The sequence below is a fragment of the Convolutriloba macropyga genome, chromosome 1 (genome assembly GCF_964194025.1).
Source record: "Convolutriloba macropyga chromosome 1, txConMacr16.3, whole genome shotgun sequence".
Lineage (NCBI taxonomy): Eukaryota > Metazoa > Xenacoelomorpha > Acoela > Convolutidae > Convolutriloba > Convolutriloba macropyga.
In genome coordinates, this window is record NC_134468.1 from 71931917 (window position 1) to 71951287 (window position 19371).

The window sequence follows — 19371 nt, forward strand, 5'->3', positions numbered from 1 at the left end:
TGTTAATTGTCTGTGCGGTCACGATGATTTGCACCATGAAGTAAAGTGCACCCAAGAGTCCTCATCAACTGCTCAAAATTTTCGAACCTCGAAGCGAAGACGCGTTCTGCCCAGAATTAAGTTGTTTGTAGAAGAAAAACAGAATGCTCTGGAAAGTTTAATTAACTTTTATGATGAATGCTCAAATGCCAGCTTGTTATCGGTCGAAAGTTCTACTGAAATTAATTTCCCCGTGCAAATTGATGAAAATTCAGACATTGAAACGTTTCCGTTCGAAGGCTCCGTTACCTTTTTAGAAGAAAACAGTGATATTGAGTTGCATGAGAACAGCAGCAGTTCTAGGAGTCTTGTCATAAGTGGCAGCAGCTCTTCCAGCTCCAATCAGGCAAATAAAAACTCAATTTTTGATAAACGGTTCTGCTCTGATCGTTTAAATGCGGTTTCTGTTGTCTCTCCTGTCAATTTGACCGCATCTCTGATTACCCTGGTGTCCAAGCATAATGGTTCGGATGCCCTTCTGAACGATCTTTTAAAACGAGACCAAGCGCTTTTTGGTGAACGCGCCATCACGCCCTGGACCGTTAAAACACAGTTCCGAGAATTTTGTGACCGATATCAATCTGAAAAAATAATTAGCTCAAATGGCGAGCTAATCCTCATCAAATTTCGTATATTGCTATTAGATATCGTTTCCAGGTTGCTTGCGGACATTATTTCATATGCGAATGAGAAGATAAGTGGTGAAGACATACTCATGCCTAAGTTTTGTATTAATCAAGATGTAGCAACAGTTAGACTTCTGATAAACACAGATTGTGCTGCTGTCTCTAAATCACCCCCCCCCCTATCGACATGGCCACTCTTTTTAGCTGTGGCAGACCTTCCTCCAAAGAAAAGGCAGTCGTTCGAAAACATTGTGCTAGGTTGCCTCTTTGTAGGGTCCGGCTATCCTGATTTCGATGCCGTGCTTTCTCATATAGAACAAGAGTTATCAGTCTCCGAGTCAATTCTTTTTAATGGGAAACAGATCAAAGTTGTCTTCAAACCTATACTCCTTATCGCAGATTTGATTGGCAAATCCAAAGTTTTGAAAATGAAACAGTGCAATGGGTTTTACGGTTGCACTTTATGCACACAAAGAGGATTACATTACGCTGGAGCTCACCGTTACCCGCACGGAGAATCTTTCACTATGAGATCTTATGACTCCCACTTGGTAAATCTTTCGGAGTTAGAAAAAGGAGGCATTGATGAATTGAAATCGAAATACGGCAGGAATGCTGACTGCGAGGTCCGAACACAGGGTGTAAGAGGAAGGAGCAAGATTTTGAGTGTCATACCCAATCAGCCCCTTTCATCACCAATAGATCCAATGCACCAATTATTTCTCGGTGTTACCAAAGAACTTCTTGGTTATTTTTACGATAAAATGTTTTCCTCTGAGAAAAAAGAGCTCAACGAATTTCTCAACTCGGTGTTACTCCCGAAAGAGCTGAAAAATTCCGTTAGAGGTTTGGATTGTTTGTCAAATTTTAAAGCTAAAGAGCTAAAGGCGTTTTTATTCTATTTGTCGCCAATAGTTTTGCCTCCATTTTTCCACGGCGAAGACAGATCTAGTGACGAATTAGACCTCAATAAGCTTGTCTTCGCCACTCGACAACTTTTCGATACAGTTGAGCTTTCCGATTTCTGTGACACCCTGTTAAACCAATTTTGCAGAAGCATGGCCGATAAAACAGTACGCATGGAGTCAATCAATTTTCACCTGTTGAGATACCTGGCATGGCAAGTAAAAAGTATTGGCCCACTCTTCACTACGTCAGCATCTATGTTCGAACAGCCAACAGATTATTGATTGCTCCCTCAACAGGTACTGTTAATCAATGCCAGTTGTTGGTCAGAAGGTTTATTCGCGCAAAAATGCTGGCAAAAATGAACATTCAGGATGACTGCTTGACTTCCTCAATAAAAGATTTCCAGGGAAAAAAAATTTGATGAAAATTATGCGTTTCTTGAAAGTCAGGAAACAAAAAGATTTCGAGACAAAAATCCCTCGTCCCAACTCTTCTGTCGCAGTTTTGTAAACCATTTCCTGGGATCGGCGGACGCGGTTCAGCTGCTGACAACTTTGTTGCCGTAAAGCTGTACAATCTCATCGTTGGCGAAATCTTGTTCTTTTATAGAAATGAAACAACGGAATGTGTTATTCGAAAACTGGAGATATTAAGAAAACTTAGGCTTGTCAAAACTAATGTTGCCAACGAGTTGCCATTCGGTTTCCTTGTGGGTGATCATAAGGAAGTTATTGAAGTACCAATGACTGCTATCATAAGGAAATTATTCCGATTTTGCATTAATGATTCTGTTTATCTGATATCAATCCTCAAGCATTATGAGCACAACTAAGTCAACTTCACGATAGACTAATTCTTAGCTCTTCTATTTTCATTTCTGCAATCTGGCCATTCTCATTTGAAATTTTGATCCTTTAAATTTAGAAAGTTTTTTAAATCGGAGTTTTCCTTAAGTGAAGAGTAGTGCTATCCTAGACTAGCCTTGATATGCAGGCTGTAAGTCAACAATAAGTGTTAGCCAACAACTAGGAAAGAAGTTAGTTTTTCATACGCAATTTTGCGAATTTCGCGATTAGCGAATTTTAAAAATAGGCCTTTTTCATCGGGTCAAGGAGTTGTTCAAATCAACTCAAACTTGGTATGGAGTATCCCCTGTGTACCTAGAAGGTAAAAAAAGTAACTTTTGCTATAGCTTGTATAGGAAAAAGTTACTTTTTCATACAGAAATGTCCAATTATTTCGAAGAACTTGAGATTATTGAATTTTAAAAATAGGTCTTTTTTATCGGGTCAAGGAGTTATTCAAATTGAACCAAACTCGGTACAGAGTATCCCCTGGGTATGTAGAGTGTAAAACAAAGGGAATTTTTGGTATAGCTTGCTTAGGAAAAAAGTTCGTTTTGCAATCGGAAATACCGACTTTTTCGCTTATTATATTTTGAAAAATTGTTAAATTTTATCGGGTCAAGGAGTTATTCAAATCGAACCAAACTGGGTATGTAGTATACCACGGGTACCTTGAGTGTAAAACGAAAAGAATTTTTGGTATAGCTTGTATAGGAAAAAAGTTAGTATATCATACGGAAATTTGCGATTATTTCGAATAACGAATTCTAAAAATAGGTCTTTTTCGTATGGTCAAAAACTTCTTGAAATTGAACCAAACTCGGTATAGAGTATCCCCTGGGTATGTAGATTGTAAAACAAAGGGAATTTTTGGTATAGCTAGCCTAGGAAAAAAGTTCATTTTTCAATCGGAAATATCGACTTATTCGCTTATTCTATTTTCAAAAATATAGAAATTTCGTCGGGTCATGGAGTTGTTCAAATCGAACCAAACTCGGTATGGAGTATCCCCTGTGTATCTAGAGTCTAAAACAGAAAGCATTTTTGGTATAGCTTGCGTAGGAAAAAAGTTAGCTTTTGCAATCGGAAATACCGACTTTTTCGCTTATTATATTTTGAAAAGTTGTTAAATTTTATCGGGTCACGGAGTTATTCAAATCGAACCAAACTGGGTATGTAGTATACCACGGGTACCTTGAGCGTAAAACGAAAAGAATTTTTGGTATAGCTTGTATAGGAAAAAAGTTAGTATATCATACGGCAATTTGCGATTATTTCGAATAACGAATTCTAAAAATAGGTCTTTTTCTTATGGTCAAAAACTTCTTGAAATTGAACCAAACTCGGTATAGAGTTTCCCCTGTGTAGCTAGAGTTTAAAACAGAAAGAATTTTTGCTATAGCTTGCCTAGGAAAAAAGTTAGTTTTTCATACGTTAATTTCCGATTAATTCGAATAATTAATTTTAAATAATTTTAAATAGTTAATTTTTATCGGGTCAAGGAGTTGTTCAAAAGGAACTATATTGATATCCCAGACTACCAGTACTATTTAGGTTGTAATGCAAAAAGATTGGTCTGGCTAACTTTCCTAGGAAAAAAGTTCGTATTTCAATCGGAAATCTCGACTTATTCGCTTATTCTATTTTCAAAAATATAGAAGTTTTATCGGATCAAGGAGTTGTTCAAATCAAACCAAACTCGGTATGGAGAATTCCCTGTCTAATTGGAGCATAAAACAAAAGAACTTTTTGATATAGCTTGTATAGGAAAAAACTTAGTTTATCATACGGAAATTTGCGTTTATTCCGAATAACGAATTTTAGAAATAGATCTTTTTCGTACGGTCAAAAACTTCTTGAAATTGAACCAAACTCGGTATAGAGTATCCCCTGGGTATGTAGAGTGTAGAACAAAGGGAATTTTTGGTATAGCTTGTATAGGAAAAAAGTTAGTTTATCATACGGAAATTTGCGATTATTCCGAATAACGAATTTTAAAAATAGGTCTTTTTCGTATGGTCAAAAACTTCTTGAAATTGAACCAAACTCGGTATAGAGTATCCCCTGGGTATGTAGATTGTAAAACAAAGGGAATTTTTGGTATAGCTAGCCTAGGAAAAAAGTTCATTTTTCAATCGGAAATATCGACTTATTCGCTTATTCTATTTTCAAAAATATAGAAATTTCGTCGGGTCATGGAGTTGTTCAAATCGAACCAAACTCGGTATGGAGTATCCCCTGTGTATCTAGAGTCTAAAACAGAAAGCATTTTTGGTATAGCTTGCGTAGGAAAAAAGTTAGCTTTTGCAATCGGAAATACCGACTTTTTCGCTTATTATATTTTGAAAAGTTGTTAAATTTTATCGGGTCACGGAGTTATTCAAATCGAACCAAACTGGGTATGTAGTATACCACGGGTACCTTGAGCGTAAAACGAAAAGAATTTTTGGTATAGCTTGTATAGGAAAAAAGTTAGTATATCATACGGCAATTTGCGATTATTTCGAATAACGAATTCTAAAAATAGGTCTTTTTCTTATGGTCAAAAACTTCTTGAAATTGAACCAAACTCGGTATAGAGTTTCCCCTGTGTAGCTAGAGTTTAAAACAGAAAGAATTTTTGCTATAGCTTGCCTAGGAAAAAAGTTAGTTTTTCATACGTTAATTTCCGATTAATTCGAATAATTAATTTTAAATAATTTTAAATAGTTAATTTTTATCGGGTCAAGGAGTTGTTCAAAAGGAACTAAATTGATATCCCAGACTACCAGTACTATTTAGGTTGTAATGCAAAAAGATTGGTCTGGCTAACTTTCCTAGGAAAAAAGTTCGTATTTCAATCGGAAATCTCGACTTATTCGCTTATTCTATTTTCAAAAATATAGAAGTTTTATCGGATCAAGGAGTTGTTCAAATCAAACCAAACTCGGTATGGAGAATTCCCTGTCTAATTGGAGCATAAAACAAAAGGACTTTTTGATATAGCTTGTATAGGAAAAAACTTAGTTTATCATACGGAAATTTGCGTTTATTCCGAATAACGAATTTTAGAAATAGATCTTTTTCGTATGGTCAAAAACTTCTTGAAATTGAACCAAACTCGGTATAGAGTATCCCCTGGGTATGTAGAGTGTAGAACAAAGGGAATTTTTGGTATAGCTTGTATAGGAAAAAAGTTAGTTTATCATACGGAAATTTGCGATTATTCCGAATAACGAATTTTAAAAATAGGTCTTTTTCGTATGGTCAAAAACTTCTTGAAATTGAACCAAACTCGGTATAGAGTATCCCCTGGGTATGTAGATTGTAAAACAAAGGGAATTTTTGGTATAGCTAGCCTAGGAAAAAAGTTCATATTTCAATCGGAAATATCGACTTATTCGCTTATTCTATTTTCAAAAATATAGAAATTTCGTCGGGTCATGGAGTTGTTCAAATCGAACCAAACTCGGTATGGAGTATCCCCTGTGTATCTAGAGTCTAAAACAGAAAGCATTTTTGGTATAGCTTGCGTAGGAAAAAAGTTAGCTTTTGCAATCGGAAATACCGACTTTTTCGCTTATTATATTTTGAAAAGTTGTTAAATTTTATCGGGTCAAGGAGTTATTCAAATCGAACCAAACTGGGTATGTAGTATACCACGGGTACCTTGAGCGTAAAACGAAAAGAATTTTTGGTATAGCTTGTATAGGAAAAAAGTTAGTATATCATACGGCAATTTGCGATTATTTCGAATAACGAATTCTAAAAATAGGTCTTTTTCGTATGGTCAAAAACTTCTTGAAATTGAACCAAACTCGGTATAGAGTTTCCCCTGTGTAGCTAGAGTTTAAAACAGAAAGAATTTTTGCTATAGCTTGCCTAGGAAAAAAGTTAGTTTTTCATACGTTAATTTCCGATTAATTCGAATAATTAATTTTAAATAATTTTAAATAGTTAATTTATATCGGGTCAAGGAGTTGTTCAAAAGGAACTAAATTGATATCCCAGACTACCAGTACTATTTAGGTTGTAATGCAAAAAGATTGGTCTGGCTAACTTTCCTAGGAAAAAAGTTCGTATTTCAATCGGAAATCTCGACTTATTCGCTTATTCTATTTTCAAAAATATAGAAGTTTTATCGGATCAAGGAGTTGTTCAAATCAAACCAAACTCGGTATGGAGAATTCCCTGTCTAATTGGAGCATAAAACAAAAGGACTTTTTGATATAGCTTGTATAGGAAAAAACTTAGTTTATCATACGGAAATTTGCGTTTATTCCGAATAACGAATTTTAAAAATAGATCTTTTTCGTATGGTCAAAAACTTCTTGAAATTGAACCAAACTCGGTGTAGAGTATCCCCTGGGTATGTAGAGTGTAGAACAAAGAGAATTTTTGGTATAGCTTGTATAGGAAAAAAGTTAGTTTATCATACGGAAATTTGCGATTATTCCGAATAACGAATTTTAAAAATAGGTCTTTTTCGTATGGTCAAAATCTTCTTGAAATTGAACCAAACTCGGTATAGAGTATCCCCTGGGTATTTAGATTGTAAAACAAAGGGAATTTTTGGTATAGCTAGCCTAGGAAAAAAGTTCATATTTCAATCGGAAATATCGACTTATTCGCTTATTCTATTTTCAAAAATATAGAAATTTCGTCGGGTCATGGAGTTGTTCAAATCGAACCAAACTCGGTATGGAGTATCCCCTGTGTATCTAGAGTCTAAAACAGAAAGCATTTTTAGTATAGCTTGCCTAGGAAAAAAGTTAGCTTTTGTTACGGAAATGTGCAATTATTTCGAATAACTTGAGATTATTGAATTTTAAAAATTGGTCTTTTTTATCGGGTCAAGGAGTTATTCAAATTCAACCAAATTGATATCCCAGACTACCAGTATCATTTAGGTTGTAATACAAAAAGAATGGCCCGCTTAGCTTTCCTAGGAAAAAAGTTCGTATTTCAATCGGAAATCTCGACTTTTTCGCTTATTCTATTTTCAAAAATAGAGAAATTTTATCGGATCAAGGAGTTGTTCAAAGTGAACCAAATTGATATCCCAGACTACCAGTATCATTTAGGTTGTAATACAAAAAGAATGGCCCGCTTAGCTTTCCTAGAAAAAAGTTCGTATTTCAATCGAAATCTCGACTTTTTAGCTTATTCTATTTTCAAAAATAGAGAAATTTTATCGGATCAAGGAGTTGTTCAAAGTAAACCAAATTGATATCCCAGACTACCAGTATCATTTAGGTTGTAATACAAAAAGAATGGCCGGCTTAGCTTTCCTAGAAAAAAGTTCGTTTTGCAATCGGAAATATCGATTTATTCGCTTATTCTATTTTCAAAAATATAGAAATTTCGTTGGGTCAAGGAGTTGTTCAAAGTGAACCAAATTCATATTCCAGACTACCAGTAACGTTTAGGTTGTAATGCAAAAAGAATGGTCAGCCTAACGTTCCTAGAAAAAAAGTTCGTATCTCAATCGGAAATCTCGACTTCTTCGCTTATTTTTTTTTCCAAAATAATCATAAATTTAGGGTGTGCTTGGTTGGGGAAATCATGGTTTAAATCATTTTTAAGTTCAGTCAATTCTCAGAAAGTTTTCTTGCGATCAACCTTGTGCCCACAAATCACCATGGCGCCCACGCAATTGAGTATTTGCCTTTTCGTTTATTCTATTTTCAAAAATAGAGAAATTTTATCGGATCAAGGAGTTGTTCAAAGTGAACCAAATTGATATTCCAGACTACCAGTAACGTTTAGGTTGTAATGCAAAAAGAATGGTCAGCCTAACGTTCCTAGAAAAAAAGTTCGTATCTCAATCGGAAATCTCGACTTTTTCGCATATTCTATTTTCAAAAATAGAGAAATTTTATCGGATCAAGAACTTTTTCAAAGTGAACCAAATTGATATCCCAGACTACCAGTAACATTTACGTTGTAATGCAAAAAAAAATGGCCCGCTTAGCTTTAATAGAAAAAAGTTCGTATTTCAATCGGAAATCTCGACTTTTTCGCTTATTCTATTTTCAAAAATATAGAAATTTCGTCGGGTCAAGGAGTTGTTCAAATCGAACCAAACTCGGTATAGAGTATCCCCTGGGTATGTAGAGTGTAAAACAAAAGGAATTTTTGGTATAGCGTGCCTAGGAAAAAAGTTCGTATCTCAATCGGAAATCTCGACTTTTTCGCTTATTTTTGTTCCAAAATAATCTTAAATTTAGGGTGTGCTTGGTTGGGGAAATCATGGTTTAAATCATTTTTAAGTTCAGTCAATTCTCAGAAAGTTTTCTTGCGATCAACCTTGTGCCCACAAATCACCATGGCGCCCACGCAATTGAGTATTTGCCTTTTCGCTTATTCCATTTTCAAAAATAGAGAAATTTTATCGGATCAAGGAGTTGTTCAAAGTGAACCAAATTGATATTCCAGACTACCAGTAACGTTTAGGTTGTAATGCAAAAAGAACGGTCAGCCTAACGTTCCTAGAAAAAAAGTTCGTATCTCAATCGGAAATCTCGACTTTTTCGCATATTCTATTTTCAAAAATAGAGAAATTTTATCGGATCAAGGACTTTTTCAAAGTGAACCAAATTGATATCCCAGACTACCAGTAACATTTACGTTGTAATGCAAAAAGAATGGCCCGCTTAGCTTTAATAGAAAAAAAGTTCGTATTTCAATTGGAAATATCGATTTATTCGCTTATTCTATTTTCGAAAATAGAGAAATTTTATCGGATCAAGGACTTTTTCAAAGTGAACCAAATTGATATCCCAGACTACCAGTAACATCTACGTTGTAATGCAAAAAGAATGGCCCGCTTAACTTTTCTAGAAAAAAGTTCGTATTTCAATCGGAAATCTCGACTTTTTCGCATAACGAACTTTAAAAGTAGGTCTTTTTCGTATGGTCAAAAATTTCTTGAAATTGAACCAAACTAGGTATAGAGTATCCCCAGGGTAGGTAGACTCTGAGACAAAAAGAATTTTTGGTATAGCTTGCCTAGGAAGGAAGTTAGTTTTTCGTACGTTAATTTCCGATTAATTCGAATAATTAATTTTAAATAACTTTAAAAAATAGTTAATTTTTATCGGGTCAAGGAGTTGTTCAATGTTGCTCAGCTTATTTTCATAGAATCTACTATTCAATTAGATTGTAATAAACCGGCAGTTTTTGCTTTGGGGTCAATACTTCAAAAAGTGGTAGTGTAGAAAAGTTAGGTTCGGAAACGCAAAAAATTCGTCTGTTTTTTGTGTAAAATGTCTTGTTATTTCTCGACTATTGGGTCTAGGCGGCTCAAAGTGATATAACAAACCTATGGCTGGCTAACGTTGGCCATGATGTAAAGAAATTCAAGAATAGTGATATATGAAGTAAAGTTTTGCAATTTCGACAGATGTTTCTCTAAAGTCGTTTCGTATTTCAAAAATATAATGTGACCCTCTTGGTGAAGGAGTTGTTCAATGTTGCTCAGACTATTTTCATAGAATCTACTATTCAATTAGATTGTAATAAACTGGCAATTTTTGCTTTGGGGTCAATACTTCAAAAAGTGGTAGAGTAGAAAAGTTAAGTTCGGAAACGCAAAAAATTGGTCTGTTTTTTTTGTAAAATGTCTTGTTATTTCTCGACTATTGAGTCTAGGCGGCTCAAAGTGATAAAACAAGCGTATGGCAGGCTAACTTTGGCCATGGTTTGAAGAAATTCAAGATTAGTTATATATGATGTCAAGTTTTGCAATTTTTTTCAAATGTTTCTCTAAAGTCGTTTTGTATTTCAAAAATATGATGTGACCTTATGGGTCGAGGAGTTGTTCAATGTTACCCATACTGCTTTGCTTGTGCCTTCTATCCATAAGGATTGTAAGGCACTAGGTTGTTTTGTTTTGGCGTCCTTGTTTAAATTTTGGGGGTAAACTTTAAAAAAAAATTGATTTTTTGTTAAATGTCCATCCCTTTTTGCCCTTACAGGCACCTTCTCCCATGTGCTGTATTTTAATTGTGCTTTGTTTCTTTGCTTTAATGATGTTCTAGTCCTGGCCTATCCGGGATTTTAACTATATATATATATATATATATATATATATATATATATATATGTCTTGGGAAGAAAAGAGCCTCCGTTTTTGCTTATTCTGCAAGAAAAACAGTCAAATCTGTTTCCTTTTAGTTTAAGAAGCCCCTGAGGACTCACGAAAAACCAAGACTCGTTAAATGCTTCCTTTCTGTTGTTATGGAGAAGTAGTAACCATAGAACTTCCATATTATGTAGTCATAAAACGTTGTGATCATAAAACGGAAAGTTTCATACGGAAATTTGCGAATTTCATGGTTAGCTAATTTTAAAAATAGGTCTTTTTTATCGGGTCAAGGAGTTGTTCAAAGTGAACCAAATTGACATCCCAGACTACCAGTAACGTTTAGGTTGTAATGCAAAAAGAATGGTCAGCCTAACGTTCCTAGAAAAAAAGTTGGTATCAATCGGAAATCTCGACTTTTTCGCTTATTATTTTCAAAAATAGGTCTTTTTTATCGGGTCAAGGAGTTATTCAAATTGAACCAAATTGATATCCCAGACTACCAGTATCATTTAGGTTGTAATACAAAAAGAATGGCCCGCTTAGCTTTCCTAGAAAAAAGTTCGTATTTCAATCGGAAATCTCGACTTTTTCGCTTATTCTATTTTCAAAAATAGAGAAATTTTATCGGATCAAGGAATTGTTCAAAGTGAACCAAATTGATATCCCAGACTACCAGTATCATTTAGGTTGTAATACAAAAAGAATGGCCCGCTTAGCTTTCCTAGAAAAAAAGTTCGTATTTCAATCGGAAACCTCGACTTTTTCGCTTATTCTATTTTCAAAAATAGAGAAATTTTATCGGATCAAGGAGTTGTTCAAAGTGAACCAAATTTATATTCCAGACTACCAGTAACGTTTAGGTTGTAATGCAAAAAGAATGGTCAGCCTAACGTTCCTAGAAAAAAGTTCGTATCTCAATCGGAAATCTCGACTTTTTCGCATATTCTATTTTCAAAAATAGAGAAATTTTTTCGGATCAAGGAGTTGTTCAAAGTAAACCAAATTGATATCCCAGACTACCAGTATCATTTAGGTTGTAATACAAAAAGAATGGCCGGCTTAGCTTTCCTAGAAAAAAGTTCGTTTTGAAATCGGAAATATCGATTTATTCGCTTATTCTATTTTCAAAAATATAGAAATTTCGTTGGGTCAAGGAGTTGTTCAAAGTGAACCAAATTCATATTCCAGACTACCAGTAACGTTTAGGTTGTAATGCAAAAAGAATGGTCAGCCTAACGTTCCTAGAAAAAAAGTTCGTATCTCAATCGGAAATCTCGACTTTTTCGCTTATTTTTTTTCCAAAATAATCATAAATTTAGGGTGTGCTTGGTTGGGGAAATCATGGTTTAAATCATTTTTAAGTTCAGTCAATTCTCAGAAAGTTTTCTTGCGATCAACCTTGTGCCCACAAATCACCATGGCGCCCACGCAATTGAGTATTTGCCTTTTCGCTTATTTTATTTTCAAAAATAGAAACTTTATCGGATCAAGCTGTTCAAAGTGAACCAAATTGATATTCCAGACTACCAGTAACGTTAAGGTTGTAATGCAAAAAGAATGGTCAGCCTAACGTTCCTAGAAAAAAGTTCGTATCTCAATCGGAAATCTCGACTTTTTCGCATATTCTATTTTCAAAAATAGAGAAATTTTTTCGGATCAAGGAGTTGTTCAAAGTAAACCAAATTGATATCCCAGACTACCAGTATCATTTAGGTTGTAATACAAAAAGAATGGCCGGCTTAGCTTTCCTAGAAAAAAGTTCGTTTTGAAATCGGAAATATCGATTTATTCGCTTATTCTATTTTCAAAAATATAGAAATTTCGTTGGGTCAAGGAGTTGTTCAAAGTGAACCAAATTCATATTCCAGACTACCAGTAACGTTTAGGTTGTAATGCAAAAAGAATGGTCAGCCTAACGTTCCTAGAAAAAAAGTTCGTATCTCAATCGGAAATCTCGACTTTTTCGCTTATTTTTTTTCCAAAATAATCATAAATTTAGGGTGTGCTTGGTTGGGGAAATCATGGTTTAAATCATTTTTAAGTTCAGTCAATTCTCAGAAAGTTTTCTTGCGATCAACCTTGTGCCCACAAATCACCATGGCGCCCACGCAATTGAGTATTTGCCTTTTCGCTTATTTTATTTTCAAAAATAGAAACTTTATCGGATCAAGCTGTTCAAAGTGAACCAAATTGATATTCCAGACTACCAGTAACGTTTAGGTTGTAATGCAAAAAGAATGGTCAGCCTAACGTTCCTAGAAAAAAAGTTCGTATCTCAATCGGAAATCTCGACTTTTTCGCATATTCTATTTTCAAAAATAGAGAAATTTTATCGGATCAAGGACTTTTTCAAAGTGAACCAAATTGATATCCCAGACTACCAGTAACATTTACGTTGTAATGCAAAAAGAATGGCCCGCTTAGCTTTAATAGAAAAAAAGTTCGTATTTCAATCGGAAATCTCGACTTTTTCGCTTATTCTATTTTCAAAAATATAGAAATTTCGTCGGGTCAAGGAGTTGTTCAAATCGAACCAAACTCGGTATAGAGTATCCCGTGGGTATGTAGAGTGTAAAACAAAAGGAATTTTTGGTATAGCTTGCCTAGGAAAAAAGTTCGTATCTCAATCGGAAATCTCGACTTTTTCGCTTATTTTTTTCCAATATAATCATAAATTTAGGGTGTGCTTGGTTGGGGAAATCATGGTTTAAATCATTTTTAAGTTCAGTCAATTCTCAGAAAGTTTTCTTGCGATCAACCTTGTGCCCACAAATCACCATGGCGCCCACGCAATTGAGTATTTGCCTTTTCGCTTATTCTATTTTCAAAAATAGAGAAATTTTATCGGATCAAGGAGTTGTTCAAAGTGAACCAAATTGATATTCCAGACTACCAGTAACGTTTAGGTTGTAATGCAAAAAGAATGGTCAGCCTAACGTTCCTAGAAAAAAAGTTCGTATCTCAATCGGAAATCTCGACTTTTTCGCATATTCTATTTTCGAAAATAGAGAAATTTTATCGGATCAAGGACTTTTTCAAAGTGAACCAAATTGATATCCCAGACTACCAGTAACATTTACGTTGTAATGCAAAAAGAATGGCCCGCTGAGCTTTAATAGAAAAAAAGTTCGTATTTTAATCGGAAATCTCGACTTTTTCGCTTATTCTATTTTCAAAAATATAGAAATTTCGTCGGGTCAAGGAGTTGTTCAAATCGAACCAAACTCGGTATAGAGTATCCCCTGGGTATGTAGAGTGTAAAACAAACGGAATTTTTGGTATAGCTTGCCTAGGAAAAAAGTTCTATCTCAATCGGAAATCTCGACTTTTTCGCTTATTTTTTTTCCAAAATAATCATAAATTTAGGGTGTGCTTGGTTGGGGAAATCATGGTTTAAATCATTTTTAAGCTCAGTCAATTCTCAGAAAGTTTTCTTGCGATCAACCTTGTGCCCACAAATCACCATGGCGCCCACGCAATTGAGTATTTGCCTTTTCGCTTATTTTATTTTCAAAAATAGAGAAACTTTATCGGATCAAGTTGTTCAAAGTGAACCAAATTGATATTCCAGACTACCAGTAACGTTTAGGTTGTAATGCAAAAAGAATGGTCAGCCTAACGTTCCTAGAAAAAAAGTTCGTATCTCAATCGGAAATCTCGACTTTCGCATTTTCTATTTTCAGAAATAGAGAAATTTTATCGGATCAAGGACTTTTTCAAAGTGAACCAAATTGATATCCCAGACTACCAGTAACATTTACGTTGTAATGCAAAAAGAAGGGCCCGCTTAGCTTTAATAGAAAAAAAGTTCTTATTTCAATCGGAAATATCGATTTATTCGCTTATTCTATTTTCGAAAATAGAGAAATTTTATCGGATCAAGGACTTTTTCAAAGTGAACCAAATTGATATCCCAGACTACCAGTAACATTTACGTTGTAATGCAAAAAGAAGGGCCCGCTGAGCTTTAATAGAAAAAAAGTTCGTATTTCAATCGGAAATATCGATTTATTCGCTTGTTCTATTTTCGAAAATAGAGAAATTTTATCGGATCAAGGACTTTTTCAAAGTGAACCAAATTGATATCCCAGACTACCAGTAACATTTACGTTGTAATGCAGAAAGAATGGCCCGGTTAGCTTTAATAGAAAAAAAGTTCGTATTTCAATCGGAAATATCGATTTATTCGCTTATTCTATTTTCGAAAATAGAGAAATTTTATCGGATCAAGGACTTTTTCAAAGTGAACCAAATTGATATCCCAGACTACCAGTAACATTTACGTTGTAATGCAAAAAGAAGGGCCCGCTTAGCTTTAATAGAAAAAAAGTTCGTATTTCAATCGGAAATATCGATTTATTCGCTTATTCTATTTTCGAAAATAGAGAAATTTTATCGGATCAAGGACTTTTTCAAAGTGAACCAAATTGATATCCCAGACTACCAGTAACATTTACGTTGTAATGCAAAAAAAGGGCCCGCTTAGCTTTAATAGAAAAAAAGTTCGTATTTCAATCGGAAATATCGATTTATTCGCTTATTCTATTTTCGAAAATAGAGAAATTTTATCGGATCAAGGACTTTTTCAAAGTGAACCAAATTGATATCCCAGACTACCAGTAACATTTACGTTGTAATGAAAAAAGAATGGCCCGCTTAGCTTTAATAGAAAAAAAGTTCGAATTTCAATCGGAAATATCGATTTATTCGCTTGTTCTATTTTCGAAAATAGAGAAATTTTATCGGATCAAGGACTTTTTCAAAGTGAACCAAATTGATATCCCAGACTACCAGTAACATTTACGTTGTAATGCAAAAAGAATGGCCCGGTTAGCTTTAATAGAAAAAAAGTTCGTATTTCAATCGGAAATATCGATTTATTCGCTTATTCTATTTTCGAAAATAGAGAAATTTTATCGGATCAAGGACTTTTTCAAAGTGAACCAAATTGATATCCCAGACTACCAGTAACATTTACGTTGTAATGCAAAAAGAATGGCCCGCTTAGCTTTAATAGAAAAAAAGTTCGTATTTCAATCGGAAATATCGATTTATTCGCTTATTCTTTTTTCGAAAATAGAGAAATTTTATCGGATCAAGAACTTTTTCAAAGTGGACCAAATTCATATTCCAGACTACCAGTAACGTTTAGGTTGTAATGCAAAAAGAATGGTCAGCCTAACGTTCCTAGAAAAAAAGTTCGTATCTCAATCGGAAATCTCGACTTTTTCGCTTATTTTTTTTTCCAAAATAATCATAAATTTAGGGTGTGCTTGGTTGGGGAAATCATGGTTTAAATCATTTTTAAGTTCAGTCAATTCTCAGAAAGTTTTCTTGCGATCAACCTTGTGCCCACAAATCATCATGGCGCCCACGCAATTGAGTATTTGCCTTTTCGCTTATTCTATTTTCAAAAATAGAGAAATTTTATCGGATCAAGGCGTTGTTCAAAGTCAACCAAATTGATATTCCAGACTACCAGTAACGTTTAGGTTGTAATGCAAAAAGAATGGTCAGCCTAACGTTCCTAGAAAAAAAGTTCGTATCTCAATCGGAAATCTCGACTTTTTCACATATTCTATTTTCAAAAATAGAGAAATTTTATCGGATCAAGGACTTTTTCAAAGTGAACCAAATTGATATCCCAGACTACCAGTAACATTTACGTTGTAATGCAAAAAGAATGGCCCGCTTAGCTTTAATAGAAAAAAAGTTCGTATTTCAATCGGAAATATCGATTTATTCGCTTATTCTATTTTCGAAAATAGAGAAATTTTATCGGATCAAGGACTTTTTCAAAGTGAACCAAATTGATATCCCAGACTACCAGTAACGTTTAGGTTGTAATGCAAAAAGAATGGTCAGCCTAACGTTCCTAGAAAAAAAGTTCGTATTTCAATCGGAAATATCGATTTATTCGCTTATTCTATTTTCGAAAATAGAGAAATTTTTATCGGATCAAGGACTTTTTCAAAGTGAACCAAATTGATATCCCAGACTACCAGTAACATTTACGTTGTAATGCGAAAAGAATAACCCGCTTAGCTTTAATAGAAAAAAGTTCGTATTTCAATCGGAAATATCGATTTATTCGCTTATTCTATTTTCGAAAATAGAGAAATTTTTTCGGATCAAGGACTTTTTCAAAGTGAACCAAATTGATATCCCAGACTACCAGTAACATTTACGTTGTAATGCAAAAAGAAGGGCCCGCTTAGCTTTAATAGAAAAAAAGTTCGTATTTCAATCGGAAATATCGATTTATTCGCTTATTCTATTTTCGAAAATAGAGAAATTTTATCGGATCAAGGACTTTTTCAAAGTGAACCAAATTGATATCCCAGACTACCAGTAACATTTACGTTGTAATGCAAAAAGAAGGGCCCGCTTAGCTTTAATAGAAAAAAAGTTCGTATTTCAATCGGAAATATCGATTTATTCGCTTATTCTATTTTCGAAAATAGAGAAATTTTATCGGATCAAGGACTTTTTCAAAGTGAACCAAATTGATATCCCAGACTACCAGTAACATTTACGTTGTAATGCAAAAAAATGGCCCGCTTAGCTTTAATAGAAAAAAAGTTCGTATTTCAATCGGAAATATCGATTTATTCGCTTATTCTATTTTCGAAAATAGAGAAATTTTTTCGGATCAAGGACTTTTTCAAAGTGAACCAAATTGATATCCCAGACTACCAGTAACATTTACGTTGTAATGCAAAAAGAAGGGCCCGCTTAGCTTTAATAGAAAAAAAGTTCGTATTTCAATCGGAAATATCGATTTATTCGCTTATTCTATTTTCGAAAATAGAGAAATTTTATCGGATCAAGGACTTTTTCAAAGTGAACCAAATTGATATCCCAGACTACCAGTAACATTTACGTTGTAATGCAAAAAGAAGGGCCCGCTTAGCTTTAATAGAAAAAAAGTTCGTATTTCAATCGGAAATATCGATTTATTCGCTTATTCTATTTTCGAAAATAGAGAAATTTTATCGGATCAAGGACTTTTTCAAAGTGAACCAAATTGATATCCCAGACTACCAGTAACATTTACGTTGTAATGCAAAAAGAATGGCCCGCTTAGCTTTAATAGAAAAAAAGTTCGTATTTCAATCGGAAATATCGATTTATTCGCTTATTCTATTTTCGAAAATAGAGAAATTTTTATCGGATCAAGGACTTTTTCAAAGTGAACCAAATTGATATCCCAGACTACCAGTAACATTTACGTTGTAATGCAAAAAGAATGGCCCGCTTAGCTTTAATAGAAAAAAAGTTCGTATTTCAATCGGAAATATCGATTTATTCGCTTATTCTATTTTCGAAAATAGAGAAATTTTATCGGATCAAGGACTTTTTCAAAGTGAACCAAATTGATATCCCAGACTACCAGTATCATTTAGGTTGTAATACAAAAAAATGGCCCGCATAGCTTTCCTAGAAAAAAAGTTCGTATTTCAATCGGAAATCTCAACTTTTTCGCTTATTCTATTTTCAAAAATAGAGAAATTTTATCGGATCAAGGAGTTGTTCAAAGTGAACCAAATTGATATTCCAGACTACCAGTAACGTTTAGGTTGTAATGCAAAAAGAATGGTCAGCCTAACGTTCCTAGAAAAAAGTTCGTATCTCAATCGGAAATCTCGACTTTTTCGCATATTCTATTTTCAAAAATAGAGAAATTTTATCGGATCAAGGAGTTGTTCAAAGTAAACCAAACTGATATCCCAGACTACCAGTATCATTTAGGTTGTAATACAAAAAGAATGGCCGGCTTAGCTTTCCTAGAAAAAAGTTCGTTTTGCAATCGGAAATATCGATTTATTCGCTTATTCTATTTTCAAAAATATAGAAATTTCGTTGGGTCAAGGAGTTGTTCAAAGTCAACCAAATTCATATTCCAGACTACCAGTAACGTTTAGGTTGTAATGCAAAAAGAATGGTCAGCCTAACGTTCCTAGAAAAAAACTTCGTATCTCAATCGGAAATCTCGACTTTTTCGCATATTCTATTTTCAAAAATAGAGAAATTTTATCGGATCAAGGACTTTTTCAAAGTGAACCAAATTGATATCCCAGACTACCAGTAACATTTACGTTGTAATGCAAAAAAATGGCCCGCTTAGCTTTAATAGAAAAAAAGTTCGTATTTCAATCGGAAATCTCGACTTTTTCGCTTATTCTATTTTCAAAAATATAGAAATTTCGTCGGGTCAAGGAATTGTTCAAAGTGAACCAAATTGATATCCCAGACTACCAGTAACATTTACGTTGTAATGCAAAAAGAATGGCCCGCTTAGCTTTAATAGAAAAAAAGTTCGTATTTCAATCGGAAATATCGATTTATTCGCTTATTCTATTTTCGAAAAAAGAGAAATTTTATCGGATCAAGGAATTTTTCAAAGTGAACCAAATTGATATCCCAGACTACCAGTAACATTTACGTTGTAATGCAAAAAGAATAGCCCGCTTAGCTTTAATAGAAAAAAGTTCGTATTTCAATCGGAAATATCGATTTATTCGCTTATTCTATTTTCGAAAATAGAGAAATTTTATCGGATCAAGGACTTTTTCAAAGTGAACCAAATTGATATCCCAGACTACCAGTAACATTTACGTTGTAATGCCAAAAGAATGGTCAGCCTAACGTTCCTAGAAAAAAAGTTCGTATCTCAATCGGAAACCTCGACTTTTTCGCATATTCTATTTTCAAAAATAGAGAAATTTTATCGGATCAAGGACTTTTTCAAAGTGAACCAAATTGATATCCCAGACTACCAGTAACATTTACGTTGTAATGCAAAAAGAATGGCCCGCTTAGCTTTAATAGAAAAAAAGTTCGTATTTCAATCGGAAATCTCGACTTTTTCGCTTATTCTATT